Consider the following 12,315-nt stretch of genomic DNA (forward strand, 5'->3'; position numbering starts at 1 on the left):
TGAAGGATAGGAACGTGTTCTGTCTCTCTTTCTCTAAGGAGTGAAGGATAGGAATGTGTTCTGTCTCTCTTTCTCTGAGGAGTGAAGGATAGGAACGTGTTCTGTCTCTCTTTCTCTAAGGAGTGAAGGATAGGAATGTGTTCTGTCTCTCTTTCTCTGAGGAGTGAAGGATAGGAACGTGTTCTGTCTCTCTTTCTCTGAGGAGTGAAGGATAGGAACGTGTTCTGTCTCTCTTTCTCTAAGGAGTGAAGGATAGGAATGTGTTCTGTCTCTCTTTCTCTGAGGAGTGAAGGATAGGAATGTGTTCTGTCTCTCTTTCTCTGAGGAGTGAAGGATAGGAATGTGTTCTGTCTCTCTTTCTCTAAGGAGTGAAGGATAGGAATGTGTTCTGTCTCTCTTTCTCTGAGGAGTGAAGGATAGGAACGTGTTCTGTCTCTCTTTCTCTAAGGAGTGAAGGATAGGAATGTGTTCTGTCTCTCTTTCTCTGAGGAGTGAAGGATAGGAATGTGTTCTGTCTCTCTTTCTCTGAGGAGTGAAGGATAGGAACGTGTTCTGTCTCTCTTTCTCTGAGGAGTGAAGGATAGGAATGTGTTCTGTCTCTCTTTCTCTAAGGAGTGAAGGATAGGAATGTGTTCTGTCTCTCTTTCTCTGAGGAGTGAAGGATAGGAATGTGTTCTGTCTCTCTTTCTCTGAGGAGTGAAGGATAGGAATGTGTTCTGTCTCTCTTTCTCTGAGGAGTGAAGGATAGGAACGTGTTCTGTCTCTCTTTCTCTAAGGAGTGAAGGATAGGAATGTGTTCTGTCTCTCTTTCTTTAATGGATGTTTTGCTGCATTTTTTAAATGTCCACAATGACCCTTACTCTTTGTCTAAATGTGATGCCTGGTGGCCTAGAGTATCTTATTATCCTGCTTGTCATCGCTTTCTCTGTGTTCTGGGCCCTTTTCCACTGCAGCCTGTCTCCACAGTCCTCCGTTATCAGCCAGTCTGTGTAATATGAATAAGAACCATTACTGTCAGAGCAGTGTGCCGAAAGGGGCTATTGAGCATTCACTAACTCTAGCGTTTATGTGTTTTAGAGGCGAGCGTACACACATCTTGACAGGAGACATTTTGCGGGGGAACTTGAGACTCTATTTAGTTCTCAGTCCCAGCGACAGACAGAGTGGAGGAGAGAGGGGCAGGTGACGAGTGAAGGAGAGGAAAGGGGTATATGGGGGAGACATGACTGTGCTGGGAGTGTGCTATGGTAAGACTAGCCCACAGTAGAGAGGCAGTAGAGATGGAGGAGAGGAGCGAGGGAAGGAGAGGCGAGAGAGAGACATGGGGAATTTCTCTCATGTGGCTCCAGTCTGCTCGGGGGCCTCTGTTTCCTCCCACTTTAATGGGCTGGGGGGCCTGATGTGGTACCATGCACATTTCCTCTCCTTCCCTCACTCTTTCCCTCTCTCTCTCTCTCCCTCCATCCCAATCCCACTCCTTCCTCTGCCATTCCTCCTTCCCTTCCTCACCCATCCCTCCTCCCTGGTGCATCTCACTCCAAACCCAAGACACTGCTCTGTCCATCCTCTAATACTTCTCCTAGCGTAGATATATAATTACCAGACTCTGGGCTCCCACTGAGTGAAGGAAAGGAAGCATAGATATATATAATTACCACAGCCAATGTGATTGATATGTCTGTGGACCAGGCCATTATGTAAGACAAGAACATTCATCCAACCTTATTATGGATTCAATTAAGCTCCAGAACATCCAGTCCTCCTGGTATGGGTCCATTCACACAGTCCTCAATAACATTATGGGGGTCACTCATGCATTAAAGGAGAATCACTATTTAGGACCCTAATCTGTATTTTTGATGTAAATTGAATTTTATAGAAGTTTCTAGGCAGTTTTATTTAGCAATTTTACTTATTTTTGAGAAACTTATGCTACCGGTAATTAACTTCCTGAGCCTCATTCTGGAGTTGCACGGTGCTCCAATACATGAATAAAGGCTCCAAAAACACCCAAATACACCCTTTTACAAATGGCAACGCTCTCAGTATCATGTTGCAGGTCTTTAGATGTTGCACACATGAAATTGTGTCACGCATGTGTGTAGAGACGGATGATTGACGCCTGCCTCACAATAATCATGGTCAAATTTGCAGAATTTCCTCCTGGAACATAGTTCCATTTATGAAGACGGGAGTGTGTGTAACCACTGATAATCAGATTGCTCGAAAATAGCATATATTTCATGCAGTTTGCACTGATGTGGCTGGAGACTGCATTGTTTCAGAGGCGCATCTGAAAGCAGCCAGCCAGGGAAAATTATCAATTTACCACACAGAGATATTCATAGAGCTAGCCATACTGGAGATAACTCAGAGTTATTGGAGATTTGTTTCTGCTGTTGGAGGAGGAAAAATTCCTCCCAGACACACACACACACACACAATCAAACACATCTCACATTAAGCTGTGACACCTCCTCTGAGAGTGAGCTGTGTGATTCATCCTGGGATCCGTTTAACCTCTATGGGCTAGGTGGGACGCAGGCGTCCCACCCGTGGTGCACTCCATCAACAGCAGGTGCATTTCAAGAGCGGCAAATTTGAATCCAAATAAATGTCAAAATTCAAATTTTTCAAACATACAACTATTTTACACCCTTTGAAAGATAAACATCTCCTTAATCTAACCACGTTTTACGATTTCAAAAAGGTTTTACGGCGAAAGCATAAATTTAGAGTATGTTAGGACAGTACATTTACAAGAGTTGTGTGTAATGTTTTGTCAATTCAAAGACAGGGTCACCAAAACCATAAAACCAGCTAAAATGATGCACTAACCTTTTACAATCTCCATCAGATGACACTCCTAGGACATTATGTTAGACAATGCATGCATTTTTAGTTCTATCAAGTTCATATTTATATCCAAAAACAGCGTTTTACTATGGCATTGATGTTGAGGAAATCGTTTCCCTCCAATAACCGGCAGTCAAGTCAACACCACAAATTAAATAATTAAAATTAGAAAACATTGGTAAAATATTATATTGTCATTTAAAGAATTATAGATTTACATCTCTTGAACGCAATCAACTTGCCAGATTTAAAAATAACCTTACTGGGAAATCACACTTTGCAATAATCTGAGCACTGCGCCCAGAAAAATACGCGTTGCGATACAGACTAGTCGTCATGTTGGGGAGATCTAAAATCGAAAATACTATGTAAATAATCCATTACCTTTGATTCTCTTCATCAGATGTCACTTCCAGGTATCACAGGTCCATAACGAATGTAGTTTTGTTCAAAAAAGCTCATCATTTATGTCCAAAAATCTCCGTCTTGTTATCACATGATCTAAGCCAGCCGGACTTCACTTCATGAACGAGGGGAAAAAATATATTTACGTTCGTTCAAACATGTCAAACGTTGTATAGCATAAATCATTAGGGCCTTTTTTAACCAGAACATGAATAATATTCAAGGTGGACGAATGCATTCTCTTTTATAACGTATTGGAACGAGGGTACCCAACATGAACTCGCCCGCCAGGTGTCTAATGGGCCATCATCGTTCCATGGCTCTTGTTCGGTCAGATCTCCCTCCAGAAGACTCAAAACACTTTGTAAAGGCTGGTGACATCTAGTGGAAGCAATAGGAAGTGCCAAAATATTCCTCAGCCCCTGTGTTTTTCAATGGCATAGGTTTAAAGGTAATACAACACATCAGGTATCCACTTCCTGTCAGAAAATGTCTCAGGGTTTTGCCTGCCAAATGAGTTCTGTTATACTCACAGACACCATTCAAACAGTTTTAGAAACTTTAGAGTGTTTTCTATCCATATATAATAAGTATATGCATATTCTAGTTACTGGGTAGGATTAGTAACCAGATTAAATCGGGTACATTTTTTTTATCCAGCCGTGCAAATACTGCCCCCTAGCCCTAACAGGTTTTAAGTAATGGATCCCCTTTTAGCCCCGTTCTGGCTGTCGTCGTTCTGGCTGTCGTCGTTCTGGCTGTCGTCACATAGGACGGCTGGGAATTGCCAGGGACCTCACGATACAATATTATCACAATACTTAGGTGCCAATACGATATGTATTGCGATTCTCACGATTCTATATGTATTGCGATTCGATACTGTGATTTATTGTGATTCGATGTTCCAAAAATATTGATCACCATATATGTCTGCTGCAGAGGGACAAGAGAGAGACATGAGAAAACAAGTTTTGATCAGTGATGGTAATAAAAGTGCTGAAAACAAATTGTCTCCCATCTTTTTATTGTTTTATATGGAGAACAAGCTATGAAGGAAAAATACTGGAGTTTTGGTGCAGGTGCAGACAACTAGTGCAAAAATAATATTGCGATATTGTCAAAACGATATGATACAATATATCTTCACAAAAATAATATCCCAATAGTGATGTATTGATTTTTCCCCCATCACTAATAGGACAATCTCGGGAAGTCATGTGTGTGATGGAGTCAAACGTAGTGTGGGTGCTGCGCTTTGTATCACATGCTTCCCTTAGCATCCAGTTATCTCTGTGTGTATCATATCTGGCCACACCGTCAGTATCAAGCTACTACTGCTAAGATCATGGAATTTACCCAGAGTTAGAGAAATAAGAGAAAACAATACCTTAAAAAAAACATAAATGTATCATTCTTGTGAATTTTATATCTGTAGACTACATTTAGGTTTTTCTTTCATTATTTTAGGCTATCTGGCATTAGCGCATAACGCTAAGCTTTCGGGCCTCACTGTACGCACGCCAAATAGCCTACATGCCAATCGCCAAATGCTGTTGTGAACAGGCAGAAAAAGTTAACATCGATCCACAGAAGTAAAAAGGACAATGTCGGAGTTCAATTCGATAAGTGAAAAGCAAAACATTTTAAAGATTTGGTGAAGTGGTAAAAGAGGATGATATCAGTGGCGGTAATGTTATGTGTGATGATTGTGCGGCGCTATACAAATTCCACAGTCACAGGATGGGGACTTCAAATAGGCCTATGGCACATCAAGGGAACTGTAGCCTTTTGTTCAGATTGGTTAAATGGAAGCTGAAATCTGTAAGCTAACTGTAGGTCTATAACCTATCACATAGCCTTAATATTAACTCTTGCAGAATTAAGCATGACTCGGGGAACAGGAGTGTAGAAATATGATTTGTTACTTTCAGCATCTTGAGAGAATGTGAATGTGCAGTTAGATACCGTCTGTAGAGGTGCTTTATCTTTCTCAGAATTATAAAACTGATAGTATTTCAACCACATAAAATATGCATCCAAGCCAAACTGAAATCTTATCAGAACCATATTGGGTTGTTTTCACAGCTTTCAATTTTTTTTACAACCGGTCAAACTGATGTCATTTGGACATTTTGCACAGAAAATCGTTCAATTATATATTTTTTTGTTTTTGCATTTTCTTCCCGGTCCCTAACCGTCTTTGCTCCGCAAGAGACGCATAGATGACAGAGAACTTTACCAACGTCAACTAGATTTAAGCATTCATTCTATCGATTTATTACATTATTCTGGTTTATTTAGTCTTCTAGGGCAACAAGTAATGACAGAAGAGAAGCTGCATGTATCTAATTACAGACAAGTTGACTAACAAATAGCCTACCAAAATGCCGGATATTATCGTTCCATGTTCTCTGACTATAGCCTACACATTTGCATTTTCTATGTTAGCTGGTTAGAGTCTGGTGTGGGCCACAGATTTTCACTTTATCACATATAGTCGGGCAGTTGCAGATGGGTTATTAGCATTTGCGGGCGGGTGCGGGTGAACAAACAGCTGACCCGCGCACCACTAGAGTCTATAATACACTGTATTTCTTTGTCTTTGTTTGTGTTTCTCGCTCTATCCATCCCTACCTGTTTTTGTGCCTCCCTCTCTCTACTACCTCCCTATTGGCTTTGTTTCACAATGCACCCGCCCCCTCTGCTGCTCTCTCTCTCCTATGACCCCAAACAAGGATCATCTCTCCAGGGTTTTATTTTATTTTGCTCTCTCTATTCTCTTTGTCTTCTCCCACAAACAAAGGGCAGGTAGGAATAAAAAACACCCTTGTCTTTCTCATAATGTAAACCTTAAAGACTATTCAATAGAAATATGCATTACATAGCCTGCGGTTGCCCTCTCTCTCGTGGGTGTATGGTCCATGAACTACGCCTATTTAAATCACTGCCCAGAGCATGGGGAGATCCAGCTTGTTGCCGATGGGCCCTTTTATTCTCTAACGAGGGTTTCATGGGGTCAGAATGTGTATGCTAATGCATGTATTTATTTTATGGTGGTTGTGTGTCCCTGGTTCCTGTCTGTCTGGTTTCCAATCCCTTTGTTTTACATAACAAAGCCCACAAACCTGTTTGTTTCCTATAAGCCAGACAGTACAGTTCTCACTCTCAGTACTGTACTGACTAACAGTGGTGAAAACCTTTTTTCCTTTTTCATTATGTGATTTAAATAGCATGCACACACACATACTAGCTCATTATCTTTTTTACCAACATTTTATTCCCTGGTTAATGCTCCAAATTACTTTTCTCAAATAGTAGTTTGCAACGTTGTGCCATATGCCACACTTATTGAAATGTTAATGGAGCCGTCTCAAAGTGCTGCTCTTTCATTCATGCGGCTCTAAGTGAATTTATTCATGACAATTTACTGCTCTCACCCTGGATTATTCTAATGAGGGGGTTAACGGGTGACGCACGGCGAGCATGACCTTTCTCTGCTTTGATGCAGGGGATTCTGGGTCCTGTTAGGCTCGGCCCCCATGTTTCCACTCTGTGTCCCCTTCCCTTGATGCAGGAGATGAGATCTGGATGTAGCATGTAGCATGGACATTCTGCCAACAACACAGCCTGTCTTGCTGCCTGGGTGTCTGCTGGTCACATGAGCACAGAGATGGTTGACAGACTGAGGAGCAGGTGCCAATGTGAAACATGTCTGCATGTGGTTGTGTATCCATTTGGATGTGGGGAAGGGAAATGAGCTTGAATGACACTAGGTTACTAGTGTTGACTGTGGCACTTGTGGTAATTGATATGAGACACCCTCAATAACTCAATCCCCTGTGGTTTCCAGCTATTAAAGGAAGGGAGAAAAGGTTACTGTTTTCTCTGTGATGGAACGCCATGAAGCTGAGTGACAGTGATACCATCTATCGTGAATGTTTTCCTCCTGTGAATGACATTCAGTCATGTATATTGCCTGTTTGAAGCCACAGGGTGGTCAGTCAATGGCCCACTATTTAAAGCTATCAGTTTTTTGATAGTGGTTGAATTTAAATTACTGAACTAAAGGTTGCACTGGAGGGAACATTTTTTTATTTCTAGGATTTATGTAAGGAAGTTGAGTGCTTTGTATTCATGTGCATAATGGGTCTTGTGAATTGAATCATCATAGGAATGTTAGGCCTAAAGGGTCAGATGATTATTGTGAATAGCAAGGTAAGCGTTGGCTGCAGGCTAATATACTGAACAAAAATATAAACGCAACATGCAACAATTTCAATGATTTTACTGAGTTACAGTTCATATAAGGAAATCAGTCAGTTGAAATATAAGAATTAGGCCCTAATCTATGGATTTTACATGACTGGGCAGGGGCGCAGCCATGGGTGGGCCTAGGAGGTCATGGGCCCACCCACTTGGGAGCCAGGCCCACCCACTGCGGAGCCAGGCCAACCAATCAGATTGAGTTTTTCCACACAAAAGGGCTTTATTACAGACAGAAATACTCCTTAGAACCCCCACCCTTCCCCCGAAGACGATCTCGCAGGTGAAGAAGCCGGCTGTGGAGGGCCTGGGCTGGCGTGGTTACATGTGATCTGCGGTTGTGAGGCGAGTCGGACGTACTACCAGATTCTCTAAAACGACGTTGAAAGTGTCTTATGTGTTGAAACTAACATTAAATTCCCTGGCAACAACTCTGGTGGACATTCCTACAGTCAGCATGCCAAATGAATTCTCCCTCAAAACTTGAGACATCTGTGACATTGTGCTGTATGACAAAACTGCGCATTTTAGAGTGGCCTTTTATTGTCCCCAGCACAAGGTGCACCTGTGTAATGATCATGCTGTTTAATCAGCTTCTTGATATACAACACACCTGTCAGGTGGATGGATTATCTTGGCAATGAATGAGAAATGTTCACTAACAAGGATGTAAACACATTTGTGCACAGAATTTGAGAGATACAAGTGTTCAGCTCATGAAACATGGGACCGACACTTTACAGGTTGCGTTTATATTTTTGTTCAGTATACATTGTTAGGGTTCAGGTGTTGTGAATAGCGAGATTTGCATTAGCTGGAGGTTTAGCTAATCTCAGTGTGTGAAGTGTTTCCTCTTCTCTCTGCAGGATGCCCCATCCCTGTGGGTAGATAGATAGCTATCAGCTCTGAGTATGTAGGTCATGTCTCTCCACTCTGCCCCCAGCTCAGGGTTTATTGCTATCAGCTAGGTTACCTGCTGCCTGCTGCTGTCAGCCAGGCCTCTCACTAATAGCCATATCCTCTCTGTGGGTATGTATCCTCCCTGTCCCCCCCTCTGAATCTGGTTTATTCTCAGCTCTGTGGGGATGTATCCTCCCTGTCCCCCTCTGAATCTGGTTTATTCTCAGCTCTGTGGGGATGTATCCTCCCTGTCCCCCCCTCTGAAACTGGTTTATTCTCAGCTCTGTGGGGATGTATCCTCCCTGTCCCCCCTCTGAATCTGGTTTATTCTCAGCTCTGTGGGGATGTATCCTCCCTGTCCCCCCCCTCTGAAACTGGTTTATTCTCAGCTCTGTGGGGATGTATCCTCCCTGTCCCCCCTCTGAATCTGGTTTATTCTCAGCTCTGTGGGGATGTATCCTCCCTGTGTCCCCCTCTGAATCTGGTTTATTCTCAGCTCTGTGGGGATGTATCCTCCCTGTGTCCCCCTCTGAATCTGGTTTATTCTCAGCTCTATGGGGATGTATCCTCCCTGTCCCCCCCTCTGAAACTGGTTTATTCTCAGCTCTGTGGGGATGTATCCTCCCTGTCCCCCCCTCTGAAACTGGTTTATTCTCAGCTCTGTGGGGATGTATCCTCCCTGTGTCCCCTCTGAATCTGGTTTATTCTCAGCTCTGTGGGGATGTATCCTCCCTGTGTCCCCTCTGAATCTGGTTTATTCTCAGCTCTGTGGGGATGTATCCTCCCTGTGCCCCCTCTGAATCTGGTTTATTCTCAGCTCTGTGGGGATGTATCCTCCCTGTGTCCCCCTCTGAATCTGGTTTATTCTCAGCTCTATGGGGATGTATCCTCCCTGTCCCCCCCTCTGAAACTGGTTTATTCTCAGCTCTGTGGGGATGTATCCTCCCTGTCCCCCCCTCTGAAACTGGTTTATTCTCAGCTCTGTGGGGATGTATCCTCCCTGTGTCCCCCTCTGAATCTGGTTTATTCTCAGCTCTGTGGGGATGTATCCTCCCTGTGTCCCCTCTGAATCTGGTTTATTCTCAGCTCTGTGGGGATGTATCCTCCCTGTGTCCCCTCTGAATCTGGTTTATTCTCAGCTCTGTGGGGATGTATCCTCCCTGTGTCCCCCTCTGAATCTGGTTTATTCTCAGCTCTGTGGGGATGTATCCTCCCTGTGTCCCCCTCTGAATCTGGTTTATTCTCAGCTCTATGGGGATGTATCCTCCCTGTCCCCCCCTCTGAAACTGGTTTATTCTCAGCTCTGTGGGGATGTATCCTCCCTGTCCCCCCCTCTGAAACTGGTTTATTCTCAGCTCTGTGGGGATGTATCCTCCCTGTGTCCCCTCTGAATCTGGTTTATTCTCAGCTCTGTGGGGATGTATCCTCCCTGTGTCCCCTCTGAATCTGGTTTATTCTCAGCTCTATGGGGATGTATCCTCCCTGTCCCCCCCTCTGAATCTGGTTTATTCTCAGCACTGTGGGTATGTATCCTCCCTGTCCCCCCTCTGAATCTGGTTTATTCTCAGCTCTGTGGGGATGTATCCTCCCTGTCCCCCCCCTCTTAATCTGGTTTATTCTCAGCTCTGTGGGGATGTATCCTCGCTGTGTCCCCCTCTGAATCTGGTTTATTCTCAGCTCTGTGGGGATGTATCCTCCCTGTGTCCCCCTCTGAATCTGGTTTATTCTCAGCTCTGTGGGGATGTATCCTCCCTGTGTCAGCCACTGAATCTGGAAACTCTGAGGGGGCAGAATATTTTAGACAATGTTGCAAGTTTGCTAGCATGAGCTTCTTTTTGCTCAGGACCAAATTAATAGTTGATACAATGTTTCAAGTTCCTTGCAGACAGGCCATGCATAAGGCAATGTGATATATAGGATATTTATTTTTATCAGGATATTTTCTACCTGTGGGCTGGAGTGCTTTTATTTGTTGGTTTTATGTAGGCTATTTTACATATTGGCAATGGCAATATAAGTTACTTTTAGATTTGTATAATTTTCATTTAGATTGAATTTTGATTAACCACATGACATTGATTTTGAGATATGAAGACATTATTCTAAATGAAATGAAACTGTTTCACGAAAGCATGCATATGAAGATCAGCAGATCAGTAGAAATGGCACGATAACTTGGCACTCCAAATGGAAAAGGTGGCCGACCGCTGGCGTAGTGTCGGGAACAGTTTTTTGTCTTCTGGTTAGGCTATATTGATCTCTGGCTCCCTCTAGTAATTTGTGTGTCTTCATTTTTAAACGCAGTGCTTAAAGCCTCAGACAAGCTCAGTCCCAAACAAAACAAAAAATCTCAAGCTCAGTAGCCTGCATATAGTTGATTTTATTCAAACATAGGGTGTGTCTATATATGGAAAAATACATGATTAAAAATGTAGACCAATCGATTGGTTGAAAGAACAGCCCTGAATTCCTGGCTTGTGAGGACTATTCAAGGAACCAGTCTCAGTCTGAGCTCTGAGGCATTCAGGCCTGCATGTTGTTATCGTATCCACAGTGACACACTCTGTGTGGGCAGAGGGGGCATGCCATGCGGGTAAGCTGTGGATGGTTCAGAGCTTGTTGGAGCAGGTTACTGTTTCTCCCAGCAGGCATGGGGTACCAAGATCAAGTAGCTTTGATATCGGGTCATGATGATGCTTCTGGGTGGATGTATGTGTGTGTGTGACAGAGGTCGCTTGTTTTCTTTCTGAGGCAGAGGAAACACAGAGGCGGAGGAAGAGACTCTGAGGGCAGTAGATTGGTGAGTGGGTGAATGTTCCTGTGGATTTCAGACCAAGTCTATGCCAAGTAATTGAAAAGAAACAGTGGCTTGGTTTTCTCAAATGCTGCCCTTGAGATGAGAAGCAAAGTGGATGTTGTAGATAGTCTGAGAGAAACTGATATTTGTTCCACTCCCTCTGGGCTGGGGAAAGAAAGAGTGAAGGAGAAAGAGAAAGAGATAACGGAAGAGACAAAGGGAACAAACATGACATGCTGCTGTATGCTGCTGGGCCTGGTGCCTGGGACCTGGGTCTACTGCTCGGGTCTGGGCTACCTGGTGGGGTAGCAGGAGATTTGGACCTGCCTAGTTGGGTAATGAGAGATCCCTGTGCTCTGCCTGTGGCAGCCCATTAGGGCTGGAAAAGGTATTTCAAGTTGGATTCCTTCATGTTGTTGAGGGAAATGTTATTTCTGCATGCGAGCGTGGCTCTCGGTTAAATAGAGAGGGATTCAGTGGAGCATAGTGGTCAGGCTAGGGATGGGTGCTCTATGTCAGGAAGGCTGACCTGTGTGTGTGTGTGTGTGTGTGTGTGTGTGTGTGTGTGTGTGTGTGTGTGTGTGTGTGTGTGTGTGTGTGTGTGTGTGTGTGTGTGTGTGTGTGTGTGTGTGTGTGTGTGTGCTGCACAGGGCCATGCAACAGGGTCACGTTACAGGAACAGTTCAGGCCTCCACTGTGGACATTGTCTCCTTCTAGACAACTGAGCTCCTGCCAAATGAATGATCCAACACAGGCTCTTAGAGAGAGCAAACACAGCATTTCTGTATGTCTGAATCAGTCTGTCTCTGTCAGACACACTGAAGTACACCCCTGTCTGTCTACTGCTACTCAGCTGCAATCGGAATGCAGACGTCTAAATGCAGTCAAACAGACCTCATTAGTGAGCCATTGTGTGTTTCTAGAGGCACGCTGTGTGTAAAAGTCTCTTGGTCATTCTACAGCAGCTCTGGGGCTATTTATCCAGATCAGACTTTACTAGGAGGGATTTCTCAGTTTCCATTAGAACAGAAAAACTGATTTTTTTTTCAAGGACTGTGGCATATATCTGTCAATGTGAGGGGGTATAGAGG

General features: G+C 43.7%; 1 protein-coding gene across 7 annotated transcripts in view; it reads left to right on the forward strand.

Annotated features, from left to right (window-relative positions):
• Positions 1-12,315, forward strand: part of LOC106568094 (roundabout homolog 1) — a 262,979-nt gene that overhangs the window by 187,045 nt on the left and 63,619 nt on the right. The window contains exon 1 of one of the 7 annotated variants that reach the window (XM_014138125.2): positions 5,991-6,072. The exons of the other annotated variants lie outside the window; for them this stretch is intronic. The gene's annotated coding sequence lies outside the window, so the exon portion shown is untranslated. Of the gene's footprint in view, positions 1-5,990; positions 6,073-12,315 lie in introns of those variants that run through there. 7 annotated transcript variants of the gene reach the window in all.

This window comes from Salmo salar, chromosome ssa13 (assembly GCF_905237065.1).
Source record: "Salmo salar chromosome ssa13, Ssal_v3.1, whole genome shotgun sequence".
In the NCBI taxonomy this organism is placed as follows: domain Eukaryota; kingdom Metazoa; phylum Chordata; class Actinopteri; order Salmoniformes; family Salmonidae; genus Salmo; species Salmo salar.